The sequence below is a fragment of the Rhipicephalus sanguineus genome, chromosome 3 (genome assembly GCF_013339695.2).
Source record: "Rhipicephalus sanguineus isolate Rsan-2018 chromosome 3, BIME_Rsan_1.4, whole genome shotgun sequence".
Lineage (NCBI taxonomy): Eukaryota > Metazoa > Arthropoda > Arachnida > Ixodida > Ixodidae > Rhipicephalus > Rhipicephalus sanguineus.
Window position 1 is genome coordinate 129,130,775 of NC_051178.1, and position 17,009 is coordinate 129,147,783.

General features: G+C 47.0%; 1 protein-coding gene across 1 annotated transcript in view; it reads right to left on the reverse strand.

The window, feature by feature from the left end:
- The window catches only part of LOC119385835 (hemicentin-1), a 102,194-nt gene that overhangs the window by 69,283 nt on the left and 15,902 nt on the right, over positions 1-17,009 (reverse strand). The window lies entirely within an intron of this gene.

Consider the following 17,009-nt stretch of genomic DNA (forward strand, 5'->3'; position numbering starts at 1 on the left):
TCGTCTCTTAAACGAGACATTTAGCATATGACGAGAAGGTAAAACCTGCTTGTTTGAGTAAGCGGTACAAAGCCACACATGCGCGCGCAATAAAAGAATAAAGGGAAGGCGCGACAGTAGGTGGTAGCGATGCCCTCAGTGATTCCAAGTCTCTTGTGCGTATATTCCGGTCCATCGTTTGGTTTTCGCCATCGATGATTTACGAGATTTGATGCAAGTATCGGAAGCCAAATCTCTAGCGTAAAGGTAAGTATAATGGATTATATGAAATGGCTTTATACCAGTAGGGTAGACACGTTATCTGGTTGTGTTGATTTTATTATTGGCTGATCATTCTTTTTAACAGTGGACCTGAATGCAAATGCGCATCAAGGCCCTTTTACGAGCGATCCAAGCTCCTTCTCCTTACTTGCTTGGCTGTTCTCTATGCAATCATAAGGCGGGTTGCACTTTTTTCTATGCAGTGTGCCGCTGTAGCAATCTTACCATAGTTCTATACACGGCATTTACAACAAAAACCGAGTATCGAGAACTTGAAAATTATTTGTAACGTAATGGCTCCTTTCGTTTTATTTTAGTATTGTCTTATCCAACAGTGGTAACAATCAGCGCATCCTCATCATAAGGCAAGAGGAGATTTGTCCTTACAAAGCACACATGAGAAAGAGACACGAAACATTGGAATGTAATCGCTACGTATCCCAATCTACAAATCTATAAGTTGAGCAAGATAATTTTGATGAATGTCTCTCTCTTTTCTTTCTCGTTTATTGCGCTCTTAATCAAATCTAACCGATTGGAAGTTTCGAAAGGCAGCGTATATTTGATGCGCTCAAATTTCACTCTTTTATGGCGAGAGCAAGAGGACGCTGAGTTGTTTTAATTATTATTTTTTTTATTTGTTCCTAAATGTACCACGTGTTTGCGCAAGCGCAAATGCAAAAGAAATTGTGCGGATACGGTACTTTAATTGCGGTGTTAGTTCACGCGAAGTTGTCTGAAAGAAAACAAAGAAACAGACAGTCTCAAAATACACCCGTGTCGCTCGCAGCGCCTCCAAGCCGGAAGAAGGACAAACAAAACGGTTCCTACCACGGTGGTTCCTACAAAACAGTCTCTGAACGTGTTCTTTTTGCTGCCGTCTCGGTACCCTGCAAGGTGTTTCGTGCGCATACACACAAACACACATCCAAAAAGACATAAAGAATGCGGTGTTCATGCGTCATTTCCTCCTATATTCCGCGAGCGTTTCTCAATGCGTTTTCTCTTTCGGCCATCCTGTTCTTAGCGCCCCAGCTCGTTCAGGCTAATGGGACCCTTCGCTCGACTGCATCGGAGGTGAGAAGAAAAGCCGGGGCAATACGAGCGTTCCGGGAGAAGCGACCATCTGATTCTACGCTTCTTCCTCCTTGCTGCTGCTGCTGCTGCTGCTTCTTCCTCTTCGTGTGTCTTAGACAGCCGGGAGAAAATCATTTAAAATATCCGCGTCATTTGGCACGCTTTCGAAACCATTCGTTTAGGAGCGAGGAACGGTGTGGCCCAAAGGCTGGCGGGAAGATAGCAAAGAAGTCGAGAAAGGAAATAAAAAAAAGACGATTTCTTTCTTTCTTTTTTTCTTTTTCTCTATCTCTCTTTGCGAAAGGTGCTCGGCTACTGTTCGACAAAACCGATGGTCGTCGGGCACATCGGGCGCAAATGCAGCGACTGCGGAATATCTGGGGTGCTCCGATGGGGCCATCGAGAAATACGGTTTTCTTGTACAGCTGGGGGTGACCGAACGAGGTATATCGCTCGAAACAATGTAAAATTTGAGACACAGGCTCGGAAGAGTTCCGGTACGAAAGTAGTCTCTCCCTCCTAAATAGTGTAAGCTCCCCTCCCCCTTCCCCCCACCGCCCCCTATCTTTTCCTCAACCATATTTCAACCTCCTTTTGTACTCCCGATTCCCGAAAGACATTCTGCGTACAGGGGCAAGTCAGAGGTATAGTGCGCAGTTTTGCGCACTTACTCAGGGAGCGATCAGTTAGGTTGGAACGGGATCACGGCAAATACTTCCATCCCCTGCTCTCGCCGTTCGAATCGCTCGGTTTGCCGAACAGAAGGTCCATCTGTTTCCGGGAGAAAAGCAAAACTAACTCAAGTTCTAGTACAGCGTAGAGTAAGGCAAGTTTACCTCCGAGTTGAGAAGTAGAAGCAAGCAAGTCAAGCAAGAGAGAGAGAGAAACGAAGAGGAAAAGCAGGGAGGTTAACCAAGTTTGTTTGGGGCAGCGCTAAGGAACACACGGACAAAGACACATAGTAGACGCCATGGGCGCGGTGACTATGTGTCTTTGTCCGTGTGTTCCTTAGCGCTGCCCCAAACAAGTTCGACGATGAACCAGCTCGCCCAAACCAAAGTTTTACCAGGTTAACCAAGCTTTGGCCCGGTTGTCTGCCCTCCACGTGGGACGTTGGAAGGAAAAAAAAGTAATATATAGAAGAAAGAACAAGTTTAAGAGAAAAGGAATGAACAGTTAAGTGAAGGCCCACAACACGAATTTGCTCTGGTAGCTCAGAGACGCTTGTGAAGTCCAGTCGTCTTCAAGTATCACTATGGGGCTTTCGCGGCCTTGTGAATGCACGAAACCATGGGCCAAGGTCTCAGGATCATCTTTTCTGATAGCGGTCTTGCATCAAGACAATGGAACAATAGAGGGTTACTTTGCATGCTTTGCCCTCAAGAATGTTTTAAGATATGCGAAGACATCGCTGCAACCTTAAGCGCTTATGCTCATTTGGCCGCGGTGTTTCTATACATGGGTAGTCACTGGCTTAAGATAAACTTGGTCAGTCATTTGGTTATAGCTTGATGGGGTTCCCGAGATATATGGCCGCATATAAGAGACATTAGATATAAGGTCTGCAGCCGGCACAGAGTGTATTCTGTTTCACTTCTTCGTACTTTTCTTTCTTTTGTCCTTCCCCTCGAGCTTCATTTTTGCCTGTCTCAGTACTGGCACCCCTCCTTAATGGCAGTCCTCCCCAATTACCGCTGTTAACCTACCGGGCATTCCACGTTCTTGTTCGCACCTGCTCTCTTATAGAAGGATTTACGTGACCACGCTTACAGAAAGAACCATCCACGCCTCCATGTTTCCCCCACACTTGAAAACCCGGTCAATAACTGGTTTATCAGAACCAAATTTCAGACGCAGTTATAAAAGCCATGGGCTTTCTCACGGAGCTGTACACCCGTCGGCACCACGACTCACTCATGAACGAGGTGGCTGAAAAACTTCTCCTTTCGTTAGTAGACTTGGCTCAGTGATTGGAATAACATGAGATCACTGGCTCGGTCCCACTGACTTGGTGTCTCGGCAATGGTTCTTGCAGCGACGCTGATTGAAAAGAACGATTGGCCGCACAGAGTAAATGAAACCCTCCTTTAAACTGGTTGCGCAACCAGCAAAAAAAAGGAATGGCAGACTTCTGAAAACTGCTGCAAATTATCCAGACTCTATATCAAAGTGTATTTATTTAGAAGTTGTGAGATTGCGACGATAATGCATTAATGCACCACGCATAAGTCCTCGCCTAATGCCACTTAAGAAAAAAACAACATTCAGACAGTCACGTGGCCAGGAAACTCTCAATGAGCGGCTATGCGATGTTATTTACTTAGCACCATAACCGTAGCGTAATAATAACAGCTGTGCTCTGGAGCAACGGGTATGGAGGTGGCTATGCGCTTTCAAAGCGCAGTAAAGGAATGGTTACAGAAATTAGCGAAGGGCAACGACCGCTTAGAAAGCTGTCGGGTTAGCCACTTGGTCCCTGTATTTGTGGGCATACACCTCTCAGCGTGGTAAACACGCCGCTTCGCTCATGTTAACCCGATTAACCCTGCCCCCCACCCCTTCCGCGCCGTTGCGCACACACACACAGACACACGCAAACACACGAACCAAACCAGCAGCCCTCCACACCGCATACGTCAGCTTTTACCAAAGCATCGTCGAAAGAAACCGGAGAGCGAGGAAGCACTGGTGGCGACGGCAAATGTTTTTCTTTAACCTCTGTCGGGCGTAAAGCAGTCGTCAAGCCCTCCATGCGAGCTCGAGGGGCACTGGTCGTCGATTGCGGCTGCGCTGCCCAGTCTTTACGGTGCTTCCCCCTTCGTCCTCGTGCTGGTAAAGAGAAGCCTTTTTCTAGCAGGGAGACAGGGAAAGTCCTTTACGGGGGTTTTCACCGTTTCCCTTTTCCGTTTCATTTTCTTGCCCTTAGTCTCCCAGCTGGTGCAAAACGCGCGCCGCTGCCATTTGCGACTGTGCGCTTGAACCGAGGTTTCGGCCAAGGGTTTCGTATTATGCACGCTGACGTGCATTCCGAAGCAGGGGCAAGAGACTGAGACTAAAGAACGCGGAAGAGAATAAGAAAAGAAGCGGCGGCCGAAGGGACCTTGCCTTCCTGGCAGAAAAACGACCTCTGCGGTTGTTCAAAACTCGACAAATTTAGTCATACCGTCGTCACTCTCGCTTGTACCCCTATAACGTCAAGCTCTCTTATACATGCACCTTCTCTTTCTGACAAAATACACCAATGCTACGTTAAGCGCAGCGAACGCGTTGTGGCACTATCGATCTCGCTTTCACGCTCCAGAACAAATACCGCACTCACTTGCCCAGTGTGATATTTACACAACGAGTGTCTTATGAAGGCACAGTCAGCGTCAAAAGTTTAGAGACCACTAAATATGAGAAAAACTCTGAATTTACCAGCTATTGGCGACCGTATTGAGTCGAACTGCACAGTACATGTTGCTAGTGCGTTTTATAATAGGCCAGAAATCTATATTCAAGACTGCGCTGGTGTCTGCCGAAGTAGGGGAAATATTCATCTTTTTCTTGTGTGTCGTGGTCTCTAAACTTTTGGCGCTTAATGTTCATGTAATAAAACTGCAACTATATTTTTATGTTCCCTCTTTTTTGTTCATATTTGCTCCTGTAGAGTGCCTGCCTGTTACTCTTTAATATTATAATTTTATTTGACGCGTGCCCCAGCATTAATACTTTAATTATGTTGCTGGGCACGTAACGTAACATTGATTATTTGATTCATAATTCTTCTGCGGCTGCAAGGCTCTTCCCAAAGGGAGGTGTTAAAGCTCGCAGAGGCACAGATTGCTCAATAAAACCGACTGTCTATTTAGGTACCTTAAGAGAAGCATGAAAGCATTGTAATTCACGTAGACGGCAACACGACGAGCAAGCGGCACAAGGCAACTTACTGCGCGACGCCTCGCCGGAGTTATTCGACGCCTGGTCGAAGTTAGTCCATAGTAAGCGTTTGTGGACGCTATCCTTGTAGTATACGTCCAACGTTGCATACATTCCGCGAATATTGTGTGGTGTACACCTACGCAGCGCATGTACAATCAAACACGAGCACAGCTTTCATTCCACGCATCAAGTTCGAAGGGGCTCCTTAAAGGAGTGCCTAATGAATCAGTGTTTGTGGCACACGTGACCACCAGCCGGTGCGCTAGCTCTCTCTCTCTCTCTTTTTGCCTCCTTCGTCACATCTTCTGAAGTGTGGCTGCATATTTCTGGTGAACTTGAGAGCTGGGTCCTCCTACGGCACGCCGGCGGCACGTGGAGGCCCTTTAGAAAAACTCGAACACGCGCCCGGCTCTGTCGATTAATCCAATCGCTCGGAGATACTCATTAATTATTCCGCGCTCGCTCAACGCTCTTACATTGCCGATAGCGGCGTCGGGCGCATAGTTACGCCATCTGCTTAAACTTCGCACTTACGGTCTTTGTGCTGTTAGCAATAGCTCAGTGCTGGAGACCTAAAGGGTGCGAGTATGGTGCGGAGGAATCTGACAGGCACAAAAGAAAAGCCAAAATAAAGAAGTAAAACGTGTTATACGCTTGTAGCTTAAAAGCTGGGCAGTGGCGAAGAACTTTAGATGAGCGCCATTTAATTTGAAGGATTTCGCGTAGTGCCTCGTAACGAGCGCCGGATCAGCGAAGGAGTTCGGCTCGAAAGAGAGAACGCGAAAAGAAAAGACATTTAGTGTCCAAAACTTTCGAGGCTGTTTAGTCGAAAGAGCCAACTTCATGGAAGAGACGCAGATTCTTAAACGGCGATAAGCTGCTACCGGCATAAAACAAAGGTGCAGTGCGAGACGTTATTATTAACGACACAGAGGCTGTTTATTCAATGAAAGAATATTTAATGACAGATTAGAAAAACTCTCTAAGGTCCCTTATGCAATTGCCTGAGACGATTCCAAGGCGAAAGCCATCCGATGTGGTTATTTTATCATCGTCATCATCGTCGCAGCTTTAAAGGACACGTGAGTAGCCGCACGCTTTGTGATGCTGTGGCTGCTGCTGCTGATGATGATGATGAATAATAGTTCAGCCGTTTGTAATGGGTTGGCAGCTGTAACGTAACTATTCGTTACGCAATTCACGGGCACGACGTTGAAACGATTCTATAATTCTGTCACGTGGTATTACATCTGTTAATGTGACTCCTAGCACCACATGACGATTCCACAGGCTCGTGTTCCAAAGCGGTTTGAAGCACTGGCGTCGCTCAGTGGTAGAATACTTGGCTCCCAAGAAGTATCCACGGGTTCGATTCCGAGTTGAACTCAGATATTTATCGAAGTCACGTGGTTTCTTTTTTTACCACACGTCACGTTCCTCGTCTAATGTGGTACTCCAGGCTTTCGCCTTAAGAATTCCACGTAGTATGGAAGTGGAGGGTAGGGGCGCAGTGGGCTATACGAGTGGTGCACTGCCGGTGCAAAGAGCAACGCGTATTCGCACAAACTTGCAGCTCCGATAGTATTCTGGCCACGTAAATAAGGGGTATATACAAACAGTCCGCCTAAATTCAAGCGAAACTCAGTCGCGAGTTGTAGCGTTTGCAAGTTCGTCCGAATTTGCATAGCAATAGCTCGACTTGTACAAAGAAGTGCACGCTATAGGACCGGGCTTTAAGACTGGGAACTGGTTACAGAGCTATTCCGAGCCGTCGATCCGTGTAATTACGCGAGAAGGGCGTTGCAATAAGCTTTTTCCCGTTCGTGTTTCAATTTATTCAGATCGTGTTGGCACGTGTATTCACACGTGGTGAATACACGTGCCAACACGATCTGAATATATGTGTGTGAACACGATCTTTTTGTATGTTGTTGGCACGTGTATTCACACGTGCCAACAACATACAAAAAGCTCCATTTTATATATATGCACTGCAAGGCCTTTGAAATGTTGCACGCGTCTCGTCTATCAGCTATATTCCTGCTAGATAGTATACATTCCGGAGATCTTATTTTTTGGGAAGACCGCAGTTTAATATGTATGTGCCTTTTTCATATGCAAATTCCCTTAGTGCTTTTCGAGCTTCCTTAGAGTTCAGAGTGACACTGGTGATACCACGACGAGCATTATCAGCGCCTGTGTTGTTTCCTTCTTTTCTGTAGTGTCTGTGTTTGTGTGCGCGCCATATTCTGTCAGAAATGAACAAGTACCAAATAGCCAAATTATCCGTGCTACTGCATTATTAGTGAGATCGGCCGTAAATTATATAGGAATGGTGCAGAATGTAGCGGAACGCGCGACTACACATATGCGCGACCTACGGACACGGGAAATGTCAGCCGTGAATTGTGCGTGTTAACTGAAAGCCGAAACCAATTAGATAGCATGCTAGATTGCAAGTAATGCGCATAGTGTTCAACGCCAGCTTTATTCTCCCAAAAATTAAGAGCGAAGCAGCGTTCACTGTGTGTGTTACATTATGCAAAGTACGCCAGGCACACATCCCAATGCTCTAGTGCGTAGTGGTGCCATTGTTATACGGCCTCCATAACCGAAACGGGCGAAAAGTAGTTACCAGGGCGCATAAAGAAATTGGTGCAGGACGCACACCGCCGTACGAACGCATATGCCAGCGTCGTATACAGCGCACAATGCATGCCGCACCATGGCTGCAAGGAGCGGATTAAATGCACACGATGCTTGTTCGCCCGCATCTAACGAATTAAGCTCCCTCAACAGCTACGCAAGCACTCTGAACATGACAATACCGGATAACCTTTCTGTACTGTAAGTTCGTGAACGGGAACCGCACGTGTAAGCCTGTTTTTTTATATACTTATGTTAACAAACGACAAAAACACGGTCTAGCTTATGCATATCGAGATTCTGTTGTGCGTCGGGCTACTCATATTTAATGTCCCCCTTTTGTGACCTGCTTTAAACAAACAATTACGATTCTTAGACTTTAATAATAATAATAACTGGGGTTTAACGTCCAAAAACCACGCTATGATTATGAGAGACGCCGTAGTGGAGCACTCCGGTAATTTCAACCACCTGGGGTTCTTTAACGTGCGCCTAAATATAAGCACACGGGCCTCAAGCATTTTCGCCGCCATCGAAAATGCAGCAGCCGCGGTCGGGATTCGATTCCGCGACCTTTGGGTCAGCAGTCGAGCGCCATAACCACTACGCCACCGTGGCGGGGCGATTCTCAGACTTTAGCATCTGCGCTCTAGGTCATTCATTCATTCATTCATTCATTCATTCATTCATTCATTCATTCATTCATTCATTCATTCATTCATTCATTCATTCATTTTTCGAAGTACCAACAGACGGCTCTAATCTTACGTAATGGTGCACTTGACGATCTGCACAAAACCAAAGTTTAAAAAAAAAGAACAACGGAGCGTGATGAAATATTAATATAGCGTACCGCGAAGGGGAAAACAGAAGTGGGGGAGGAGGAGGTGAAGGATTACGAGTAGAGTAAAGAAATCCTGGGACAGCATTCAAACGCTGACAAAGGATGCAATACAAAAATAAACAAGAAAAAGTGACATGCTCAACGATGACGTATGGAACTGAAGAATGCGTTCAGTTGCTTTTTATTAGTCATAAAAAAAGTTTATCATGATTGGCCCACTAAAACACATACGTGTGCTCTCTCAGCGAACATCGCGAAGTGCGTTTCAGTCGGCTGCTCGCTCAACCAGCGTCCTTTTTCCTTGTGCGGTAAGCTCAGCAACACACATCTCTTGTTCTTGTTTCACTACCTGTATCTATCTTTTCGCACATGATTGCTTGACTATGTGTATGCTGTTTGACCAGCCGTGATAGGAAGGACGAACGCAGACGCGGTATTATATTACGCTTTATTCATTATGAAAAGAAATATATGAGCCGCCTTTACCGAGCTGCCCACTAACCCGCGTGTAACAGCGGGGACACGGAGGTGACAGGCTCGGAATCTGTAACGGGCTGAAGAGAAGCAAAAACTAAATGCTCCCGAGGGCATGAGACTAAAAAAGATGAAACGAAAGTAAAGTTTTCTGCGAACAGCTACGGTGACATTAGGCAATAAACAAAAATGCACTGTGAGGGTCTGGAAGCCGGGAACAAACAAAACGAACACACGAAGGCACAAGCTGTCACCGGCACATGCCCTTGCACGGCGTATCGTTCGTGCAAATCGATACGAGGAGAGCAGCTCATGAGGCGTGCGCGTGTAGGGAGGATCATCGATGAGATTAAGCGAGAGGCAAAGCGAGAGTGACGAACAGCGGGCCGAACCGTTTGCACACTCGCCGAGCAATAATCGAACGCTTGGCGGTTCGCTGTCTGCGCCGAACCGTCGTCCAAACCGAGTTGTATGAACTGGCACTCCGTCTATGAAGAGAGAATGTCTCTCGTTCCATTTTTTTTTTCGGCTGCAGTGGAACAGTGCATCGCTATATAATAAAAATATACGAAAGCGCGAATACTCGTGCCACGTCGAAGGAACGAAGCGCGTATGATCGTTAGGCCTTTTCCCTTTGACTTGATTAGGTTCTTGAGTTTCACGTGCCAAAATCACGTTATTACGACGAACACTGCAGCGGGGCTCTCCGAAATGTTTTTGATGATCTATCAGATTCTTTAGTCTGTATTTACGTGTTCACGTTTTGTTTTGTTTTTATATTTCACCACGATCCAAATCCGGCCACTATGGCCGGCATTTGATCCGGTGTCCTTGTAGTTAGCAACTATAACCTACCGCTTCCAGAATATCTTAATAGTGCTTGAGAGAGTCACAACTCTTTCTAAACGATTAACTGCGTCAATAGATTAACTGAAGCGAACGATAAGGCTCTCGCTTTCCTTTAAAGAAAATTTCCTTTCGGTTCACCTTGTTTCTTCATCAACGCCGTGCTCTCTGTCCTTTACCGCGCGCAGTCGCTTGCGACGTGCGTCTGCAGTACGCGCGTGGCTAAAACGCGCTGCCCACCGAAGAACAAACGCAGGCATGCGCGCACACGCACGCAATAAAGGGGTAAGGGCTGTGTTTGTTCCAGTGTAAGTGCGATTGTAACGGAACAAAGCTCGTCGCGCCAGCTTTATCTGCCCGCTTCTAAACAAAGACCTCGCTAATGTGACCGCGCCGGCTTCTATTGTCTTTATCGGCGTCTGGGCCTTACGAGCCGCAGACAATGTTTTACCCTCCGCACCGAGCTCGTTTCTTTTATCGCATCGGCACCGTTCACCTTGTGTAGGGCCAGCGGCACGCGTCGTTGCAGTCAGGTTACAGGAGGGCATGGCGAATTGATGATACAATGACAAGTAAGAACAAAGTTAGGAAGAAAGCATGCAGAGGGTCAGAACGGGATATCTCCGATGTCGTGCACGGGTAGAAAACACTGCGGAGTCAGTGTCATGGTCGTGCCTTTCCAGATAGCGATGAATAGCTCCATTTAGGGACGGCTGTGTGAGTGCGGTACAGCGAAACCAGGTTAACGGGAGAATGAAGGAGGCGGGATAATGGGAATTGAAAATGGGTGAGAGACGTTCTTTTATATTAGGATAGCAGAAGCAGCATCGATTCGTTCAGTACGCGAGGTATGTCGGGGCACGCAGACCAACAGGGACATACACTCTGATAGCGCGTTATTTTTGGAGTGGACCATTCTCTTTAATTCTCGAAAGTGTCACGAACGCCGTAGATCATTCTCCTTCATTTTTTTCACTGGCATCTCTCATAGTCCGAGAAACCAAGCCAACCAAACAATTATTTTCCGTTGAAAAGATTTGCTTCTTGCAGCGTGATCAAACCGTCCGTGGTCAATTTCTAATGACTTGTTTAAAGTGATATTCAATCGAAAGAATGACTCGTGCTGATGGTCAATCTGTAGAAGCGTCCGAGCTCGTCTCTTGCGCCGAGGTGTGCATAATATCGTGCATGATAATGATTCTTTTCTCGAAACAAGATTGTATGATATGTGCGACCGGCAGGCTACGTGCCTTCACTCGCTCTGAGAGGTCTGAGGCCAGATACAGTGTTTAATTTGATACTAAAAAAAGAAAACAAAAACAGATTCACGTATTCCACTTAAGGTTTAGGATTGATGTTCCGCGACTCTGACAATAAAGTGGCATCCATCCAACGAACTCAAACGTGTTATTACACAGTGTTTATATGATTGACGGACCACTCGGCCGTTTTTGCGTATCATCAAACAAGAGTCGTATGAAGCATACTCAGTTTCAAAAATGCCTGCACATAAATATGTTCGAAAGAAATTACGTGACGATAAAATTTCGGATCGCCGCGTGGCGTATTTCAAGTGTAACCGTCTCACTCTCCAAGTCAATGGCAGCACACGGCATATCACTAATCGCTGCACAGTGCACAGACTTGCGCAAACTTGCGTAGATTTCCATTTAAAATACGAGGAACCAATATGTTGTCTTTTGCATTTCCTCGATGTGTTCAATAATATTCTTCACTCAGGCTTTAAATCAGTCGACAAGAAAAAGTAACACAAATGACACTAGGACACTATCAACTGTCACTAGCTGCAAGCATCTTTATTTCACGACGCGAGGAAGATTTCGAAACACGACAGAAACTGTTATTTCAACAGAAGCTGTTTCTTTCGTAATTTCATAACGGTGATTCACCGAAACATGTTCTAAACCGAAAAAAAATAAAAACATGAAAAGCGCTTGCATGGAAATCACAGTTCGTTTGGAGTGGTGCTCTCAAGATGCTTTTGCCTTGAACACCGTTACTTAAACGTAATGGCCGTCGAAACAAAGCGAAATGAGGCACACCCGAAAATGAGATGCGGAAGAAGATTAAATTATCAGAAACAAAAAAAATGGTAGGCGTTCATCATAGGCGGGAAAAAGAAGCGCAGGGATAAAAAAAGATGGCTGCAATCGAATCACCACGCCCGTCCGAAACAGGTGCAGGGGGGCTCCTAATGGTAGCCCCGATGTGAACTCACAGTAGTAGAGAAAAAGAACTCTACGCCTCACTCCAGGAAGGTGATGAGAGCTCCCTTGAAGAAAGAACGAAGGGGGGGGGGGGGAAAAAACTGGGAGATGGAAGAGCGGCGGGGATGGGAAAAAAAGCAATTGAAATGCCGACACGAAAAACAGGAAAAGACGTTTGTGAGACGGCAGCTGTCACCGAACGTTTTCTTTTGTAAAGGCAACGTATAACTTCGTTTTCAGGATTGCTTGCGTTTGATTTGCTTACATTTTATAAAAAAAACGTGTATCCGTATTCCATCCGCGTGCTCTTCTCAGTTTGCGCTCTGGCGAATAGCGCCACCGCTTTCTTTCTTTTTTTGTTTTGTTTTTGCTTTCTACCCACAACTGGACTCGAGCTTGAGAGCGTGGATCGCTTACGTGTCTGAGCAGGAACACGTTCCCCCCTTTCTACTAAACTCCCCTATGCCGCACACCCTCATCCCCTCCCCCCCCCCCCCCCCCCCGCCAACCAAGTGAGATACACGACACGCTAGACTGTTTTGATGGCGCGCGTGGTGGGGACAATACAAGATGCTCACAGCGCACCGAAAAGAGGGAGGGGACACGACGAGGCACGCGCCCGTAGAGGTGCACGCTCTGTATACTCTCAGCGGCGCGCGGCTGGCAAGCATGCGGGTCCTGTCCTAGCGGAACTTGGAATCTCATTTCCAGGGAGCCTCTCCTAGGATACCTCGTAAACATCTGCCGTTCGGGGGGCTGCTGCTCTGCCTGTTAAGGTGGCGGGGCAGGAGATTACGTTCTACTATACGCTCCTCGTATCGTGGGCTCCCGCAAACTCGCAGACACCAGACGCAAGAAGGAGGAGGTTCGCGGAGTGGAAGAGGTGTCTCTTGCTGCTCCTACTCCTTTTCCGCGCCCACAGCTCCTTCAGAGCGGCCCCTGCAAGCACTATCTTACACCTGTTTATTTCTTAAAAACCCAGTTTACTGCCCCGGCAACTTGGCAACGCTCCCTCCGCCGTACAAACACACCTTCGTTTCCACGGACTCTGCTGGGGGCTAGCGAGGGGCGAAACAGAGGCAGCACACAGGCACTCTGCAAATTATATGGCGCGTTGTCTTAATGCAGTACATCGTTATTTCTCGGTTTACTCGCTTTCTCGTACACCCTTTCTCCCCTTTCACGCGGATTCACTCGCCAATCTCGCACGCTTCCCGAATTCTCGACGCCATTCGGGATCCGCAATGCGAGCCCGAGAGTGCTGGAAATGATGTGGCGAATAAAGGAGAAAAGCTACAACGAAGAGAGAGCATACATCAACAAAGAAGAGGAAAGTCGTATCACGAGGAGGGTTCTCCCGCGCAAGTCGTAAACCGAGCGTCCGTTCTCCCCGGGTCTATACAGGGGACCGCGTACCTGCCAGCCACCGCGAGTTGCCATTGCTTCTGCGCGGACTCTTCAATATGCGGTGGCAAGACGAAACACCGAATCGGAGAAGCTGAGGAAAGCGAGGGAAGGACCCAGACATGCATGCGTCTATTGCTTCTTACGCGGGAGCGCCCAAACGAACGTAACATATATACCAATCTAGCGGCAAGCCGTCCTCCCCCTATATGCAGACGTTTGTTTCGTTATAGAACGACCTTGTCATGCGCCCCCTTTAACCTCCTTGCATGCGCCACGCGGTTCGCGGGCCAGCCACCCTGCGCAAGAGAAAGAAACAACGAGATGCCTCTTAGTCTCGCTTTGTGTACTGCGTTGTTTTGTTTTTTTTTTCCTAAACTACCTCGTTGCTCGGAAGGCGGCACCATACACACGCCCCTCAAGGGTATAGAAGCTCTACAGTACATAGACAGCATGACTCCAACGGAGTTCGCCTGGCGTGCTGTCGGGCGTCTCATTGCCAGACCCGGCTGCCATGGCAGCCGGGTAGTTTGGTTGTGGAAGCAGCCCGGCCGACCCACGCGGCGCTAGCAATGTGTGTAGTACATGAGCTGCAGCGCCGTGGTTTATTGGTATGCCGCTGTACAAGCCGTGCACTGGCAGTGACGTAACCAGCCGCTCCTGTACCTCCTCTCCTCGTATGAATTATTGAACAGGGGTGGCAAGCTCGGGTTGATGGCTCTCCGCCGGCACAATCTGTTCTCGTCCTTGCCCGTTTTGCCTTGACGCTTTTCGTTGCGTTATACTTGTTTTCGATGTAGTTGCGGAGGAGTATGTCTTGTCCCGTTCTTCTTGTACGCACGAGTGCCAAACGCCGAGATCATTATATGCTTCCCGAGCACTGCGGCCTCTGCTCCACGCCGGCGTCGTTAGGAAGGAAGACCCTTGCTTGCTTCGATGGGTGCTGCGCCACACGTGTTTCGACAGGCAGGAGGAGGCTTCTACGGAAAGCCTTCTAGCGAGCAGCGTGCCCCCTCTGCCATATGGACAAGGCTCCGCGCGTAATGACAGTGAGATAAAGCTTGGTCATTATGCGATATTACTGTTTTATCTGATTTCTCGTATCTACCTGCATATTGGTTTCAGAGGACCGGGTCCCTTCTGTAGGCGTCATTCTCTTTTCTTTTTGTCGCTAAGTCTTTCAACATGCAGAGTTTCCAAAAAAGTATCTTTCTGTGTTCAATTTTGTGGGACTGCATTATTATTCCCCAGTGCTACCGAAGCAAATTTTACGATATAGTCGCCTTTACATAGACGGCGGCGGTACATTGAACGGGAAAGCTGCGTCATTGACCTCTTCATGCGTACTTGCCCTTGGGCCTCCTCATCGCAGCAGAAGAGCATATTTAAGCGACGTTATTCCCATCCTTAATGCAGGAGGTATGAAATCGGTATTTCACATAACATTAACTTTACGCCAGGCTGCTTGAAGATTCCGAATTCACAAATAACTCTCTGTTGATATGCTTCGGCGGATATGTTGGATTATAGTGCACTGAATCTCTCTGCTTAGATATTTTCTTTCTTTCTTTCTTTCTTTCTTTCTTTCTTTCTTTCTTTCTTTCTTTCTTTCTTTCTTTCTTTCTTTCTTTCTTTCTTTCTTTCTTTCTTTCTTTCTTTCTTTCTTTCTTTCTTTCTTTCTTTCTTTCTTTCTTTCTTTCACAATAGCCTTATTACAGAAACTAATATTAGACATATTTCTTCGACACCTGTTGGAGTATCTGCCCAATAAAAATAATGCCTGTAAAAAAATTAAAAGCTCTCTGGTAATGACATCGTGAACTCGCTAACCCCTCTTGCGTGGAGGGGCCACGAGTGGAGTCGTTAAACACTATTTGTGGGGGAAAATAAAAACATACAAAAGATAGAAAAGCATTTTAAATTTCGGGTGTTTTACTCGCCATTGCCATAAACGATATGACCATGGGGCGTGCTGTAGTGGGAGAGCCCGGCTTAATTTTGACCACGTAGGGTTCTCTTTCGTGCACCTAAACATAAATACATTTCACAGCTATCGAAATGTTTTTGTTTTTGTTTTTACATTTCACGCTTAACAAAACGCGCCCCTTGTGGCCGGGATCAAACCCGCGTCCTCTAACTTAGCAGCGCACCACCACTAAGCTACCAAGGCGGGTCATACGAAAAAAGGTCGACACGCAAGAAGCGCCTAAGACCGTGCCGTCATGTGATGAAGGAAACTAAAAAAAAAGATGGCTGATCCCTCTGTCATAGGAATCGGCATAACACGAAAATGAAACGTGTCGTCACAGAAGCAGTTTTGTTTATAGTGCATTGGTATATGGAGAGCTTGTGCAATGTCTACTGTTGTTTGGCAGATATAGCACCACTTGATGTGGACGCATCTCACTCACGTTGACGCCTAGTGGCACATCTCCGTACCGACGGCTAACGCCCATGATCATGATTTAACTCTTGCGGTAGCTGAAGTTCTTAAAATATACGTGGACACCGCATATGGTGAATCCCGCGCAAACATGGCATTAACAAGCACATAATAAACACTAATGCTCGATATGCACTCCTTCAAAGTGTCGTGAAATGCGAAGAGAAACGCTATGCGCGTCGCGTCTTCCCTCTAGCCTGGTTGTTACTTCTCACAGGGCGAGCGGGGAACGCGGTGCGACAGCCAGGCTAGCGTCGGAGAGCTATTCTTCGATATGGATGGATGCTATGAGCGAGGCTTGGGATAAAGCCACCACCTCGCGGTGTGTTAAAGCGTTCATGAAATTACACTTCTATTGGAAACACTCAGAATGGGACGGTCGTAGCAACGGCGCGTTTTTCTTTTTTTTCGAGCCTGGTGGCACAGATGTCACCGCCCCGTTATAAAGGGGACGCTCATAGCATTCATCCATCCAAGAGCACTGTGAGAGGAAAGTGTGAAATAGAAAAAGTGCGTTCATGTAACCTCTGCCATGTGTTTGGCGGTAGCTCAGTCGGCTAAACTCCCGCCAGCCATCGTCGCGGACCGAGACGTCAAGGGTTCGACTCCTTTTTTCTTTACCATCTGATGGCGTTTATTTTGCTGACGTATTTCCGTCACGGAAATACGTCATGGAAGTCTTGGTGGACCCCGACATTAAACACTTTCGTGTTAAAAAAAAGAACTCCCATAAAGCTGATGTGAACTGCAGTACTTGCGGAACTTAACGTCAGATATCACTAATCTGTACAGTCGAGCAATAAGCGTTCCCAGCAGCATATCTTAGCATTCTGGCCTGAAAGTTGGCGCTTTGAAAATCAACCTC